Source organism: Anabrus simplex, chromosome 14 (genome assembly GCF_040414725.1).
Source record: "Anabrus simplex isolate iqAnaSimp1 chromosome 14, ASM4041472v1, whole genome shotgun sequence".
NCBI lineage: Eukaryota > Metazoa > Arthropoda > Insecta > Orthoptera > Tettigoniidae > Anabrus > Anabrus simplex.
Genome location: NC_090278.1, coordinates 50191785 through 50210139, shown reverse-complemented (window position 1 = coordinate 50210139; position 18355 = coordinate 50191785).

Genomic DNA, 18355 nt, shown 5'->3' with positions numbered 1-18355 from the left:
CGGCCGCTTCCTTCCCTCCTCCTTGTCTATCCCTTTTGATCTCCCCCCCCCCCCCCCTACTAGGCCCCTGTTCAGCATAACAGGTGAAGCCGCCTAGGCGAGGTCTAGTCCTCCTCCCCAGTTGTATCCCCCGACCAAAAGGCTCAAGCTCCGGAACTCTGCCCTGAGGCGGTAGAGATGGGATCCCTCGCTGAGTCAGAGGGGAAAGCCAACCCTGGAGGGTAAACAGATAAATAAATAAATTTATTATTATTATTTTAAGTACGCTTCAGCTACCATGTACTGGCATTTTGATTTGACGTTCGACTTTATTTCACCAGGAGCGTGATCTGACGGACTTAAGGTAAACACCATATGTGTTACCAGAGATCTTTTACATGCCGATATCGCACGATATAGTTTCGAACGGATTTCTTTCCGCCCTTCTGCCGGGTTTGAACCCCCAATCTTGCGGATCGGACGTAGACTACTGATCTACAGAGGGAGTTTTGCATTCCCATTAACCTATGTACGTATTTATTGTCACTTTGTTGCATACAAAATGTTTTTCTATCATATTCCTTCGAAATTACCATACATTCTTATGATCAAGTGAATAGAACAAAGAACTACGCTTTAACAATGGTGTGTTGAAGACAAATTGAAATTGTGTATCTCTTACATTTCTTCCCTGACAACGAAACTGTTAATTACGTCTGGGTTAGGAATCAGCTGACCGCATTTCAAGTTCATAATGTCCGTCACAACTCACTGTAATATGTCGTAATATTAATGGGGAATGTTTATCGATGAAGGAATTAGATTTTTCATACCAATAGAGCATATCAAAAGTTAATGGGCTTCTGATAAATTCACGTGCATACACCCTATCATCGTCAATAGATAGGGCCTGACACATTCCACTCTGATGAGTGTAATGTCAGGCCTAAGACAAAACTCTAGTTTTATACAGCAAACGCCTTAAAGGACTTACATCTGACATTTTATTAGTTAGCTATTCAGGAACATCCCTTATTAACAGGACGTTTCATACGGTTCGTCCTCTCAGCTCTTTAACAGATAAGAAGAACAATTATCACCTTAGTGCAATGTTTTCCCCGTGTATAAAGGCAGTAAATACAGTAGCTTCTTCTCTCTCAAACAGCTGATTCATACGCCCCTTAAAACCACCGAGCTTTAAACAACGTAGGAGGTGGGGTGGGGTCAAGGCTGTATGGTTTGCCATTCAATTAAAGGAAGACGAAGACGTACGCAAGTACCATCTGTTGTAAAATTTACGTAATAGCTCGCGTGCGGTACGGTAAACTACCTCTCCTCACGCCGCTAGTGCTGTTTCCAAGAGAGCTCATAATAAACTACCTCGTTCATTTGAACGACGTGCCACGAGAGCGTTTCCATGACGACAGCACGAATGAACTACCTCGTTCATTTGAACGACTTTGTTCGTTTGAACGAAATGCCGCGAGAGCGCAAATGAACTACCTCGTTCATTTGAACAACAAAATAAGCTCGTTCAAAAATGGCCAATGGCGTGCCATATTAATGGTCACGTGACAGCACATTTTTTACCTGCTTATGAACTACCTCGTTCATTTGAACGACTCAAGGCGATGAACGGTATCAAATATAGACCTCGTGCGAATGGCGAAATTTTACCTGCTGGCGCTCCTAGCGGCAACTCGCTCAGAACATTCATGTGACGACTGTGTGTAGTGGCTTGTGCGGGAGAATCAAGCGTGACAGTGAAGGAAGCCATTTAAAGCTGAACTGTCGTCGTCCATAGAGATTTGTGTGGACTTTCAGAATATTCGTTGGGATAAGTCATATTTCAGTAATCACATATTCCAGGTGAAAGAACGATTGGGAGAAGAAATATCCAGCTTCTGTTTGAGGGAAACGAGCATTAATCAAACGCCTTATGCAGTTAAACTTACAGTAATAGTTACCTTTCTTTTTGCACCATAAGTCATATGTATATACAGACTATTAATTTCAAACATAACTTTAATATACAGTACACATTTTCCGTGTCCATTGCCGTTGTAAATTATTTTTTCATTAATTAATGCTAGTCTTGTTTTAACATTTAACAGATCGATTGCAACAGGAATATTCAGCCAGCCGAGTGTGAATGCAAAGCAAGCCTTCCCAAATGCTGTAAGCATTTTGCTGCGCTTTGCATTTATATTAATACAGAAAGATTCTTCGAAGATTTCCTTTATGCAACAATGGGAAAAACCGAAAAATGTTGCCGCAGAATATTCTAAAGGTGAACATTTAGGAGAAATGTTCAAGGACAGATTAAGTAAGCGGCTAGTTTGTAGCGTACTGGAAAGTGAGGGATTTGAAACATTCAGCAAAACTGAACTATATGATAAAATTAAATTTATAGACTGCTTTTACAAGAATTTTGAAGGCCGAGTGTGAAGGTGAATCCTTAATTATCTCCAATTCGACTGTTGAAGCTACCGTGGATGATGGCTGTAGAACAGAGCGAAAGAAGACTTTTACTTCAGTGTCTACAGCAATTAGACCTTCAAAACGTTAATAAACTGTTTAGATGCTATGGAATAAGTTACTTGTCAAGTGGTAAGATATCAATAGTGCCAAACAATTATTATGAGTGCACGTTGCAAAGTGACATCCTGAATTTTTATTATGACAACGTAAAAGTCACAAAATCGTAGACGTATGCTATTGCGATTGCGACCAGGGCTCTGCGTGGTTCGATCAAAGATAATTACACATATCTGCCAGCCAGAGTGTTCACAAGATCATGACACTGCAGAGTGGAGATTTTAATAAACTGCCAACTCAGCTTCTTTCTAAGGACATAAACAGTCCTGCAGTGAGATATGGCAGAGATAATGAGCTGAAGGCACTTCAGGAGTTCTGTTTATCGTCCCAATTTTGCGTGTCACAGCTGGGTTTGTTAAATAAACGAAGAGCAACCCTAGTAGCCTGGATGGGATAGTGCTAGGTCAGGACTGATCCTCTCTTTTGGAGATTAAGTTCCCTTACTCGTGTTGGGAAAAGCCCGTGATTGATGAGAACATGTGTAATGTTCCAAATTTGTATATTGACATTGATGGCGATATCAAGTTAAGGAAACTCACGTATATTACACCCAGGTACAGGCATCATTGTATATTTTGAACCACAACTCCCGTGACTTTTTGTAAATTCTCCAAAGAAAAGTGTGAAAGTGGGTGTCTCCACAAAAGAAGAATTCCTTTCAAATATTATTCTCACGGCACGGAGGTTTTATTTCGAACATTACCTTCCATTAATTGTCAAGCGTTATGCATAGTGTTACATTGTTACCATACTCAAGCATAGATTTTACCACTATTCAGACATTTCAAACATGCTATAATTTCTACTTGAGATAGAAGTAAAAAAATAAATTAAAAATAGCGAACTAAATCGATGTAATCATGTGCAATTCAATAATTATATAATCATGTTTAAGTTTAGGCCTTTACCTAAAATATACTAGTCGTCTGTTTTATTGATCGGAGGACTGAAGTTCACTAAGACACCTACGAGACGAACAATTTTGTCTAAAAGAGTTAGGTACAAATGTGTGCTTATTGTTTGGGAATACGAAGAATTTCGTTCCAGGAGGACAATTTGTATAGGAATAGTTACATCCAACCACAGACCAATTTGTTCTACTCTTTGTAGGACTTTCTTCCGTCTCGAATTTGATTTCGTATCTCAACAAACGCAGGCTGATAATCGCGTTGCTTCACTTCACTGACGAGAGCAAGTCACATGAACTATTCGAGCAACTTGCCGCCAGAGCGCAGCAACATCCATGCGCACGAGGTCTATACAGAACTAGAATGTTGCTACCTAAACTGTGACTGTGATCGATGTTGTGATCAGTCGTGATATCACGACATGTGCTGCCGCAACGGTATCCATGCGAAGCAACGAGCTAGAAAGAGGACTAAGCTCGTTGATGCGAAGCGATGCGTTCAAGGAAGCAGCATCGCCATGATTACCAACAGTATGGACATTTGTTGATTTAATTTTTTAAGGACGTCAACATATCGTTCAGTATATAATGTATTTGTAGGAATTGAGCACATTCCTCCCGAATATATTAACAACTGAAACACTTATAATCCTCGGCATCGCTTGCAATATCAGTTTCAGGAAATTGTTAGTTGACTCGCAGTGTGGTATTATTTTTAAGCGCGCGTTCAAAGAGGACGCGCCGCCAGCAGCCTACTTTTTCCAATTATACATTATTTCGTGCAGATCGTCCACATAAAGCCCGTGGTGGCGTTGCTATTGGTGTTCGGAAAGATCTCATAGTTCGTCGACATTTTTATCAGTTTCTGGATAATTTTCAAGAATACCTCATTTTAGAACTTATCACTTCTACTCAGTCTTTTGCCGTCGTTACTCTTTATCTTCCTGGCCGAAATCCCCCCCCCCTACAGCCTTTATTAAACACATCGATACTTCTTTTCTAAATTATCTTTGTTTCTGATTTAAATAGGACATCATACACCTTTTATCAGCGGTCCCTTTTTACGGCTGTCTGTAATAATATCCGGGGCATACATTTTCCTTTTCCTTTCCCCACTCTTCCTTCCCATAATTCCACTCCTGATGTCCTATTAGTCTCACCTTCTTTCTCCACCCGTCTCAAGATCGAACCCTGTGTCATGCTCAATAGTGATCACGCACCCGCCCTCATCACCATTCCTGGTATTCTATCCCACTCCCCCCTCCTCGCCCTCCTCCCACCCGTCGTTATGATCATACTGACTGGACTGCCTATCGTCAGACTGTCACTACTCTTCTTACCAATTCCACCTCACCTACCTCCTATCATCACCTTCAATCTCTTGTTACTATTATTGAACATGCTTTACTCACTGCCGACCGTCTTCTGATCCGTCGTCATTCATATACCCCCCTAAAACCACCTATTCCCCCTAAAGGACTTCAACTCTTACGCTTGGCACAGGACTTATATCGTGAATATACTCGAACACACGATCCCGTCACATTACTTCAGCACAGACGTACTCTTCGACATGCACGTTCCTATATTAAAGCTATCCGTCGTAAACATTGGACTATGGCCTGTACCGATCTCTCCGATACACACGAACCACGTAAATTTTGGATGACTTTCAAACGCCTTACTCGGACTCGTAAAGCACTTCCTACCTATCCCATTTGTCATAATAACAACACTCCCTCAACTGATCAAGGAAAAGCCGATACCTTTGCACAATACTATGCTACTGTTTACTCTCCGACTTCTTCTCCACACTTTCATCACCCCGATGAACCTCTTCTTACTCAACTTGCACACCCCGCTCGTCCAGAGTTACAACCATCCTTCTCTCATTATCCGAATATAGATTACAATCACCCTCTTAACACCCCAATCACACCCCACGACATCCGTTCTTTTGTTTCCCATAATCGTAATACCGCTCCTGGCTCCGATAAAATTACCTATCGCCACATCCATGAAGCTCCCCCTCTTCTCTTTGACTTACTAAGTATTTTATATACCACTATGCTCTATACTGGCTTCTACCCGAGCCACTGGGGTGGGACTCACGTCCTTTTATTCCTTAAACCTGGTAAGTCCATATCTGAAGTACTTATTTGATTATTGTTTGGCCGAAGGAGCTATACCAGATGAATGGAGAGTTGCTATAGTAGCCCCTGTGTATAAAGGAAAGGGTGATAGACATAAAGCTGAAAATTACAGGCCAGTAAGTTTGCCATGCATTGTATGTAAGCTTTGGGAAGGCATTCTTTCTGATTATATTAGACATGTTTGTGAAATTAATAACTGGTTCGATAGAAGGCAATTCGGTTTTAGGAAAGGTTATTCCACTGAAGCTCAACTTGTAGGATTCCAGCAAGATATAGCAGATATCTTGGATTCTGGAGGTCAAATGGACTGTATCGCGATTGACATGTCTAAAGCATTTGATAGGGTGGATCATGGGAAACTACTGGCAAAAATGAGTGCAATTGGACTAGACAAAAGAGTGACTGAATGGGTTGCTATATTTCTAGAAAATAGATCTCAGAGAGTTAGAGTAGGTGAAGCTTTATCTGACCCTGTAATAGTTGAGAGGGGAGTTCCTCAGGGCAGTGTTATCGGACCTTTATGTTTTCTTATATATATAAATGATATGAGTAAAGGAGTGGAATCGGATGTAAGGCTTTTTGCGGATGATGTTATTCTCTATAGAGTGATAAATAAGTTACAAGATTGTGAGCAACTGCAACGTGACCTCGAAAATATTGTGAGATGGACAGCAGACAATGGTATGTTGATAAACGGGGCTAAAAGTCAGGTTGTGAGTTTCACAAATAGGAAAAGTCCTCTCAGTTTTAATTACTGCGTTGATGGGGTGAAAGTTCCTTTCGGGGATCATTGTAAGTATCTAGGTGTTAATATAAGGAAAGATCTTCACTGGGGTAATCACATAAATGGGATTGTAAATAAAGGGTACCGATCTCTGCACATGGTTATGAGGGTGTTTAGGGGTTGTAGTAAGGATGTAAAGGAGAGTGCATATAAGTCTCTGGTAAGACCCCAACTAGAGTATGGTTCCAGTGTATGGGACCCTCACCAGGATTACCTGATTCAAGAACTGGAAAAAATCCAAAGAAAAGCAGCTCGATTTGTTCTGGGTGATTTCCGACAAAAGAGTAGCGTTACAAAAATGTTGCAATGTTTGGGTTGGGAAGAATTGAGAGAAAGAAGACGAGCTGCTCGACTAAGTGGTATGTTCCGAGCTGTCAGCGGAGAGATGGCGTGGAATGACATTAGTAGACGAATAGGTTTGAATGGCGTCTATAAAAGTAGGAAAGATCACAATATGAAGATAAAGTTGGAATTCAAGAGGACAAACTGGGGCAAATATTCATTTATAGGAAGGGGAGTTAGGGATTGGAATAACTTACCAAGGGAGATTTTCAATAAATTTCCAATTTCTTTGAAATCATTTCGGAAAAGGCTAGGAAAGCAACAGATAGGGAATCTGCCACCTGGGCGACTGCCCTAAATGCAGATCAGTATTGATTGATTGATTGAGTCCCCTTCCGATATCCCTTCTTATCGCCCCATCAGCTTGTTAAGTATTCTTTCCAAAATTTTTGAAGGTACCCTTGCCCGTCGCATTTCCCATTATCTCACTTCATTAAATCTTTTTCCTGCCTCTCAAGCCGGTTTTCGCTCTCATTATTCTACTCACGATCATCTTTTTCATATCACATTCTCACTTAACACTTTCCTTCGCCCTCGTAAAACCGCCGCCCTAGTTTGCCTGGATGTCACGCGAGCCTTTGACTCTGTTTGGCACCCGGGTCTCCTTTTTAAACTCCGTCTCCTTCCCCTTCCCGACACGATTATTCGTTTCATTTATAATTTCCTCCACTCCCATACTGCGCGTATCATTATCCATCACACTCCGTCATACTCATTTCCGTTCACTTCCGGTGTACCGCAAGGCAGCCCTTTGTCTCCAATCCTTTATCTTCTATTTACCCATGATATACCTCATCCTGATCCTTCCTTGCGCCTTTATCAATATGCCGACGACCTTGCTATTCTTGCCCTTTGTAATACCACTGTTTCCCTTACTATGACACTTCAACATTATCTTGACATTCTTGAATCCTGGCTCAATACCTGGCACATTTCTGCTAATCCCGCCAAAACACAATTTATCGTTTTTCGTAAAAAAATCTATTATCTGTCGTCCTCGTCATCGCGTTCCCCTTACTCTATATAACATTCCTCTCACAGAAACTAACACCTTAACGTATCTTGGTATCCTTTTTCAGAATAACCTTCGTTGGAACCATCATCTTACTCTCGTTTATAACAAAGCCTATTCCCGTTTTCGGCCCCTTCGTATGCTTACTGGACGTACCTGGGGTCTTACCCCTTCTCAAATTCTCAATATCTATAAATCCTATATTCGCCCTATTATTACATACGCCCCACTTACATGGATTACTGCTGACGTCCGACAATACATCCAACTTCTTAAACTTGACCGCCCAGCTCTACGCATCGCTTATCACCTTCCCTATGATACCCCTCTGCCAACTTTATTCACCTTTATTCCTTTCCTACCATACTTATTCTTCTTCTTCTTCTTATTATTATTATTCCTATTAATATTATTCTTATTCCTACTCTTCTTTATTCTAGCTTTATTTCTTTTATGTTCTGCTCTTCCCTTGTAACATTTGTTTCTTTAAGAGCTTTCCTTTTCTTCATGTGACACAGTACTTTTCCGTCTTACTTTCTTTGGTGTCGTGTGCCGGAGTGCCTTTATTTTGTTCCGTGCATCAAGATAGTGCTGTGTGATTGGTGACCGTTTATCCCGGCACGGGTTATATTCCGTTTTATATGTGTCACGGATACATCCTTTGTTCTGTACCATGTTATACGTTTGGCCTTGTAGTAATCCATCGTCTTTAATATGCTCTGTAATCTTTTCGAGTGCGCTTGGCCAATGCCCTATATGCTTGTTTTGTTTACGTATGTGGACTATGAACTCGTTTTACTCGGCCCAGCAAGTTCAAGGCCAACCACTTCTCTCTGTTTGTTTGTTTATTTACCCATCTTTGTATGTCAATATTGTACTCTGTAATAACTGTATCCTAAGTTGATCAATAAACGGGGTATTTGGGGGTCTTTCTCCTGGGTGGGGTGCTCTGTGGGCCTCCCCTGGGGTCCGTCTTGTTGTTGCGGTTACCTCTCTGCGCAGTCAGGTACTTCCTATAATAATTAATAATTAATTTAATTCATTGTATGTACAAGAGATACATCCAACCGGCATTATTTCATCCTCACAACTCTCCCTCCTTATCCTTTGGCCCAAGAGCTGCTGGTATAGCTGACGGCCCACCCACCCCTTACTGAGGTGTGGGAATGAAATAACTCATTTGATTGATTGATTTTTTCCCCGCTCCTTCCAATCAATCTCGATTTCTTTGCACTTTTTGCGCCATGGCCCACCTTGAGGCAATGGAAACATTCTCCTTTCTTTTTCAAAACTTCTTGTTTTTTCTCTGTAGTGAGACCTCTAGCTTTAAAACAGTCCTGAGACATGTGGTTCCCTTTATGGCACCAAATGCATGCCGTATCACTCCTTTTCTCTACACTCGAGAAAATTACTGCTGCTGTCGGTAGCTTTTCTTTGTTGTTTTGCGATGCACTCCCACAGCCACCTAGGAAATTAGAACGAGCCAGAAGGAGACGTTCTTCACTTTCTACCTCTTGTCTCAAAAATCTCAAAAGTGTCTCGAGATAATTAGATTGGTTACCCTTCTTACATGCCTGCGACATACGAGACCGAGCCCATGCTTTCAAAATGTCAACTGGTAGTGCTGATTCTACAAGCGGGTAGAGCAATGCCGCATATTTATCGCTAGTAAACCCTAGTGACTCTAGTGCCCTTAACTGGGTCTCCAGTTTATCAAAAAGACTCCGTAGACTTATATCACTTAGCATGTTACTCTTTTGAAGTACTAATTGCAAAAGTTCACGAACGTAAATCTCAATCAGAAATTCATCTCTTGCAAACCTCGATTTTAATTGCTCTATAGCTTTCTAATAATTTGATGCTGAGGGTGGGAAACTTTCCACGAGTTCTCTAGCTGACGTCCCGAGTACAGTAGCCTGGCAAAGGTACTGGAATTTATCCTCCTCGATTTCGTCATCCTTGTGTATCTTTCTGAACTACCCCCAGAAGGCTATCCAGTTACGCACATCTCCATCGAACTGTTTAAGTTCTAATTTAGGCAATCTTACATTTCTTTCACTCCTGGATTTACTAGAACTAGTACTAGCAATACTATTTGCCCTATTGTCACTGAGTGTGTCATCATGCAAAAAATTTTCATACCTGGTCTTTAAGGTTAACCACCTTTCGCGGTATTCCTCCATGATTTCGTATTCGACAGTGATCTCTTCTTCTTCTACTTCGTGCTCTCCGGCGTACCAAACATCACGATTTTTTTCATCGAGCACGAATAATCGTTCAGCTTTGTCCTCGAAGATCTTGAATCCTGCGGAGACCTCTTCTCTTGTGGGTTGTTCTACATTTAGCTTCTGTTCAAAGTCATTGCCAGCACGTGTAAACAATCGGCGCAATTGTGTTCGTTCACTTTTCAATTTTGTAATTTCTGCCATATTTACTCAGAAACTAATCCTGCTCACGGTCGCCAGATGTTGAGAAAAGTGCTTATAATGTAATGTTAACACAATTGCTCCGGTTTATTGACATAAAACAAGATACAATTCACTGTACTGACCAAGAGATACCTTGTACGTCATGATCTACACCACAACCAAAGAATACGCAAACCGGTACGCTAACAAGATAAACAGTGTTGTGTCAGTTGTAATGCCCATGGATATACCAAAATATACGACACGGCAGTCCATGGAATAAATGTAGTTCCGTAACAACCATATATTATGAAGTGCTTATTTGATTATTGTTTGCTCAAAGGAGCTACACCAGATGAATGGAGAGTTGCTATAGTAGCCCCTGTGTATAAAGGAAAGGGTGATAGACATAAAGCTGAAGATTACAGGCCAGTAAGTTTGACATGCATTGTATGTAAGCTTTGGGAAAGCATTCTTTGTGATTATATAAGACATGTTTGCAAAATCAATGAGTGGTTCGATAGAAGGCAGTTCGGTTTTAGGAAAGGTTATTCCACTGAAGCTCAACTTGTAGCATTCCAGCAAGTTATAGCAGATATCTTGGATTCAGGAGGTCAAATGGACTGTATCGCGATTGATCTGTCTAAAGGCCGGTCTCCACTGATTAACATTTAACAACAACATGTTAAATGTTAAAAGTGTTGAATGTTAACTGGTGACACCATCAACATGTTAAATGTTAAATGTTGAATACTGTTTCATTTAACATTGTGTCCACACTTGATAAACATGTTAAACTTGACTTTCTTTGTTTATATATATGTAGTTCATCATATCAATTTGCGGTAATACATTTAGGTGGTGTCTAGTATTTTCAAACAAGGAAAATGGACTCAGATGAAGGGGATTTGGCCTTTGTTATTTCCACTGTTGCTTCTTGTTATGATTTAGAAATGCAGTTAATAGATACATTTTCTCCCCTCATTCTGCTCATTGCTTCAAATGCAAACCTCTTTGAAGTACAAACTTCGTCCGTTCCCGCCCCCCGACTTCCGACTTTTTCTGATTTTTTTTTTTTTTTTGCAATACTCCACTGTACTAGGAGCGGAGGGACGCTAGTTTTTTTTATGCACTCGCAGGAATAATTATAGATAATTTAGAGTTCCTGGAAACTGTCGGCTTTGTTCGCTTTATCTCTGTATTCCTTTGATGAGACATCCTACAAACAAGGCCTTTCTATTATGTCATTAATTAAGTCCAAAATAATCTTGCTCCACTCCATTTCTGACTATAAATTTTAGTATAGTGCAGAGAGAACGACCCACGTGCGCGTACCGGTACCGGTACTGTATTTGTAGCTTATAACAAAGAGAATGAGTGATTCAGAGTGTTGTAACTATAATCCTGCTTCACGAGAAGCACGTCGTTTGCTTCGTCTGGCTATCTGTTAAAAAATGGAAACGGCAAGGAAGTTGCCGAAGCTGTGCCAATGTCTCACGAACAACGAATTGACTTGACATGTTTTCCACTTGGAGCCGAAAACACGCCAACATGTTAAAAGTGTTAACCTCAACATTCTGAGTTAACATGCAAAGTCAATTGGAAGACACAATCACAATATACATGTCAATTGTAACATGTTAAATTTAACATGTTGGTGTTAAATGTTAATCAGTGGAGACCGGCCTTAAAGCATTTGATAGGGTTTATCATGGGAGACTACTGGCAAAAATGAGTGCAATCGGACTAGGCAAAAGAGTGACTGAATGGGTTGCTATATTTCTAGAAAATAGATCTCAGAGAATTAGAGTAGGCGAAGCTTTATCTGACACTGTAATAATTAAGAGGGGAATTCCTCAAGGCAATATTATTGGACCTTTATGTTTTCTTATATATATCAATGATATGAGCCTAAACAAGTGGAATTAGATGTAAGGTTTTTTGCGGATGATGTTATTCTGTATAGAGTAATAAATAAGTTACGAGATTGTGAGCAACTGCAACGTGATCTCGATAATGTTGTGAGATGGACAACAGGCAATGGTATGTTCAATCAATCAATCAATCAATCAATCAATCAATCAATCAATCAATCAATCAATCAATCAATCAATCAATCAATCAATCAATCAATCAATCAATCAATCAATCAATCAATCAATCAATCAATCAATACTGATCTGCATTTAGGGCAGTCGCCCAGGTGGCAGATTCCCTATCTGTTGCTTTCCTAGCCTTTTCCGAAATGATTTCAAAGAAATTGGAAATTTATTGAAAATCTCCCTTGGTAAGTTATTCCAATCCCTAACTCCCCTTCCTATAAATGAATATTTGCCCCAGTTTGTCCTCTTGAATTCCAACTTTATCTTCATATTGTGATCTTTCCTACTTTTATAAACGCCACTCAAACTTATTCGTCTACTAATGTCATTCCACGCCATCTCTCCGCTGACAGCTCGGAACATACCACTTAGTCCAGCAGCTCTTCTTCTATCTCTCAATTCTTCCCAGCCCAAACTTGCAACATTTTTGTAACGCTACTCTTTTGTCGGAAATCACCCAGAACAAATCGAGCTGCTTTTCTTTGGATTTTTTCCAGTTCTTGAATCAGGTAATCCTGGTGAGGGTCCGATACACTGGAACCATACTCTAGTTGGGGTCTTACCAGAGACTTATATGCCCTCTCCTTTACATCCTTACTACAACCCCTAAACACCCTCATAACCATGTGCAGAGATCTCTACCCTTTATTTACAATCCCATTTATGTGATTACCCCAATGAAGATCTTTTCTTATATTAACACCTAGATACTTACAATGATCCCCAAAAGGAACTTTCACCCCATCAACGCAGTAATTAAAACTGAGAGGACTTTTCCTAGAGTATGATTCCAGTGTATGGGACCCTCACCAGGATTACCTGATTCAAGAACTGAAAAAATCCAAAGAAAAGCAGCCCGATTTGTTCTGGTGATTTCCAACAAAAGAGTAGCGTTACAAAAAATGTTGCAAAGTTTGGGCTGGGAAGACTTGGGAGAAAGAAGACGTGCTGCTCGACTAAGTGGTATGTTCCGAGTTGTCAGTGGAGAGATGGTGTGGAATGACATTAGTAGGTGAAAAAGTTTGAATGGCGTTTATAAAAGTAGGAAAGATCACAATATGAAGATAAAGTTGGAATTCAAGAGAACAAACTGGGGAAAATATTCGTTTATAGGAAGTGGGTTTAGGGATTAGAATAACTTACCAAGGGAGATGTTCAATAAATTTCCGATTTCTTTGAAATCATTTAAGAAAAGGCTAGGGAAACAACAGACAGGGAATCTGCCACCTGGGCGACTGCCCTAAATGCAGATCAGTATTGATTGATTGATTGATTGATTGATTGATTGATTGATTGATTGATTGATTGATTGATTGATTGATTGATTGATCGATCGAAGGCTATCCAAGTCAAGATCTGCCTTTAAGTGATAGTACCCTTAACATAATTTTTCAGTCAGATTAGAGCCATGGCAAAAGCTGTTGTCAAAGAGAATGCCAAAGTCATAAGTACAGCTCAGGAAAAAGTTACAGCTAACGTTTGATCAGCCACTATTATCAAGTTGGGAAGATGAAAAATATATATCCTTTCACTAGTTCAAAAATGAATGTTATTCATCACTTCTGTGGGGATATTGTTAAACATGCAAGCAAAATGACAGATATTACAGCATGTATTGGTCCTCTGAAAAACAGTACAGATGAGTCCGGCTCCATGGCTAAATGGTTAGCGTGCTGGACTTTGGTCACAGGGGTCCCGGGTTCGATTCCCGGTAGGGAATTGACCAGAATTGGTTAATTTCGATGGCACGGGGGCTGGGTGTATGTGTGGTCTTTTCATTCTCATCACGACGCGCAGGTCGCCTATGGGATGTCAAATCTAAATACCTGCATCTGGTGAACCAAATTGTCCTCGGACACTCCCGGCACTTAAAACCAACGTCATTTTATATAATACAGAGGAGGCAAAAAGCAGTCCGTTTTCAGTCCTAACAAGTCGACCAGATTATAGTAACTCACACAACTATCCCATTTACCCATCGAATTCATTATTTATGTTTTCTCATGTAGAGGAAGTTGCGAGAAATTTGAGTGTACAGGAAGCATTATGGGGAGAAATATTTCAAGAAGGCCTGGATAGTTTACCTCCAATTACTGTTTCTCATGAACTTGGGTGCTGTACTGTACATTGCTCATGTCTTGGTACCAAAGTTAGTTTTCCATTACAATACGATACCGATTTTATTTCCGGATAAAAGAAGTAAGAAAATAAATGCAAGCTCGTACGACCGCAAATCATACCTGGAAACCGTCGAATGTGTCTAGTTAACTGTCTGATGGGCTGAAGTGCTGAGCATGTTAACATATAATTTAGGTAGTTATATAGGAATTAAATGTGTATGCCATACCGGTACGTAACAATCATGTCGTTATAATATGTTTATATTACGTAGTATGTACACTAAAAGTTGAATATTGGTTTTTTAAAGTTATAATTGATAATTGCAACTGAGTTTGATTTCGGGGTCAGTTAATGAAAGATCACTTAGCTCTGTAGACATATACACGTTTAAGATATTCGTTAAAACACTGACGAACCAATTTCCGAAGTAATGTTATTAAATCATTATGAAATGCAAAATATTTCCTACGAACTTTTCATTTATTACTTTCAAAACAAGGAACACTCTATCTTAATTTGAACGAGACACAGATCGCACATAAACAGAGTCATCGGACAGTAAACAGAATACACAGTCCTCAAACATCACAATAATTAACACACTGTTTTAAATCATTTACTTAAACGATAAATTCGGATTAATTCACATCAAATCTCATTTACAATCCCATGTTCGGAGACAGCTGATCACCTTCTATCTACACCAGCACCGCGTAGTGAAGGAACATATCAACCAGCAGAAGTCGTCACACTACGCATTTCTATTCGTTCTGATGGCACAATATGAAAAGCGCGTTTACAAATACCCAAGACAGGTGGTAGCTCCAAACGGCCCCCGTGCTGTCAATGAAATAGCTGAAAATAGGCTAGTACTGTACTTATTTTCAGTGAAAATGATGTATCGTACAGGATTGTACTTGTTGGCGCATTGCTTCTCCGAAAGGTTAGGAATATGGACAGAGATCAGAATTAATACAGTCACCTTCACATAGTACATTAGATACCGTAGGTATCCAAGAGCGATGAAGCTTGGAGCAGGCATTTCACCGCTAATAAATGAAAGACTGCAAGCAGAATGATGTGAAGAAACATTAATCTCTTATTTGCAACGAAATAGCAGTTAAAGAGTGGCTGGTCTATAACATGGAAGAGGCCAGATTCTATGGACTTGTCGAAGCAGGGGGAGTCTATATAGATGATGTTGGAACAAACCTTCCACTTGCCAACAAATTTTTGTGCTTTGTAATTAATGGAATGACGAAGAAATTTACGTTTCCGCCTGCCTATTTCATGGTGAAGGCATTACAAGGAAATGAATTTTCCTCCTGGTTCAACAGGTTCTGAGGGCTGGATTCTGTGTTATTCGTCTTGTGACGGACAAGCATAGAACAAATACTCGCATGTTCAAAACAATTGGTGATGGAGAATGAAGTCATGTCATGTATGGTTCATCCATGCAACACCATGCAACAGTTTCTGCCAATATGTTGAAGAGATGCAAGACGCTCCAAAGCTCCCAACAAAAAGGAAAGTGTTGCCGAAGGAACCCACCAAGCTATTGTTATCATTGTCCGCCTTCTTGGCTGAATGGTCGGCATTGTGTTCTTCGGTTCAGAGGACCTCGGGTTCGATTCCCGTCCGGGACGGGAATTTTAATAGCATCTGATTAATTCTTCTGGCTCGGGGACTGGGTATTTGTGTGTCTCCAAACACTCTTCTGTTCAAGTACAGACAATACACCAGACTACCAACCACCACAGAAACACGCAATAGTATTTACATGCCTCCACATAGGGTTGGTGTCAGGAATGACATCCAGCCGTAAAACAGGAGAAAATCCACATATGAGTGACAGTTCGCACCCCATAGGTGTGGGAAAGCAATGAAAGAAAATTATCTACTTCCTCTTTCATTGTTCATCTTCCACAGAATGATTTTTTTAATGTGCTGACACAGGCCTTTCAGGAGATCCATTTGAAGCCATGGAAGAAGGAGCAGTGACATGACTGACTCACGGGCTGCTCAGCATTCAGTAAAAAGTTTGAAAATGGCACACATATTAACATATTTCACGTATGGAACTCCGGCCAAAATACGATAAATAGATGTCAACAAATAACATTATTAACCTTACATGACATACTATGCAACATCACCATCAACCGCAGACCATTATGGAAACATGCAAACAAATTTCTCAAACAAGATATCAACTTACTCTCCAAAACCCACCTGAGTTGTTAAGTTGGTACAGTGATATATGTATGATACACTTGACCATCTAGAGCACTAGTCACTTTAAAATTCACCGGAACTGAAGGCACATCATCCTCATTTAATTTATAAAAAAGGAACGTATTCTCATTTCACTCAAGAGAAATGTGGTTAGTTTTAATTAACGCACCTCCGCTGTAAAACACTGAAAAATGTTAGTTACATCATTCTTGCACAACCGTTTAAAGTTACTTTAGTCTCTCAATCATGACTTTTGGTCACGATTTCCCGTATTTTTCCGGGTCTGATTTACGTTTTTTGCATTAAGGTACGTTGGCTGATAGGGAAAAATGCTAGGAGAAACAACATTAGGTAACTTGAAAATTTTGCATGGCACCCGAACTGGATCGACACCTTCCATGGGTATAATATCTTCCCTAACAATAAATTTGGTACCGGTATCAATATTATTAATGCACACATCACTGTTAGGCCTACCATTTGTTCGAAGTTATCCCTATGGATGTACTTAAGCCATTTCTGCCTTACTACTAGCCTTTTTGGAAACCCCTGTAAGTCTCCTATAATTGGACTTATATCCAGTCACACAGCACATTAAACTATAAACATAACGCACAGGTAACTGAAAATATAAATACAATAATTTTAGACAAGAACACAAGAACAAACAATAACAAAATCACCACAGACATTGTTCGAATAAATAAGTTCTTTAAGAACAAACAGCTTCTTACGGCACTGAAAGAGGCTCTCTAGCCTTTTAAGAATATATATGAATGTAATTTACGATTAATAATATAAACATTTCCGTAAATATTTGGTATAAACACGGCTTACACAAATCAAATTAAACACATGCTAGCACTCCAATTGCCGCCATTATGGACAGTTTCCATATGTTGGTTAAGGTCTGAGCAAGACCGACTACATTATATCAGACCGTAATATCAAATCCAAAATGGTAGATGTCGTAGGTGGATCATCAGCAGCCTACTGTTCAAGGTTAGAGAGTTATCTGAATAACTTTATTTCAATGTGAAAGATTCGCATATTAGATTTCTTCCCTCCAGGAACTCCAAAATTAATGTCAAAACCATGTACTTTGTAGACAATAATTGGAATGATGCACGATAAATAAGCACAAGCAAAATTCACGATTTTCTGCCTCAATATCTTCTTGCAGAATTAACTAAACGGAATCAATGGTATTTGATTTACTGGAATATATTCGTGAGCCCCCTGAATCACTGTGTGCCACTTTGGTAACAGCTTCGCAGGTACTAGTGTATGTGATTATTTGGCGCGTGTAATCAAAGAAGAAACTGAATGCAGTACGTGCATGAATAATGTTTATACCTCAGTTAATCCATCCTTATTGATGAACTTCATCAGTCACTCGTATACGCCTGCGATATACCCTGCGGCTGCAGTAATTATGGGGCTATGTGAATTTGTTAAGGTTGCTTTACCGCACTGCAAGAACTCTTCGAGTCATTTAAAATGTGTTAGTAACAATAATTACCAGGGACTTGTGTCACAAACTGTGGTTGCCAAAACTATGAAACCTTACATTAATAACGTAGGGAAGTATAATACAGACGAAGTTTCCAGATGAAATGAAATGGCGTATGGCTTTTAGTGCCGGGAGTGTCCGAGGATATGTTCGGCTCGCCAGATGCAATTCTTTCTGATTTGACTCTCGTAGGCGACCTGC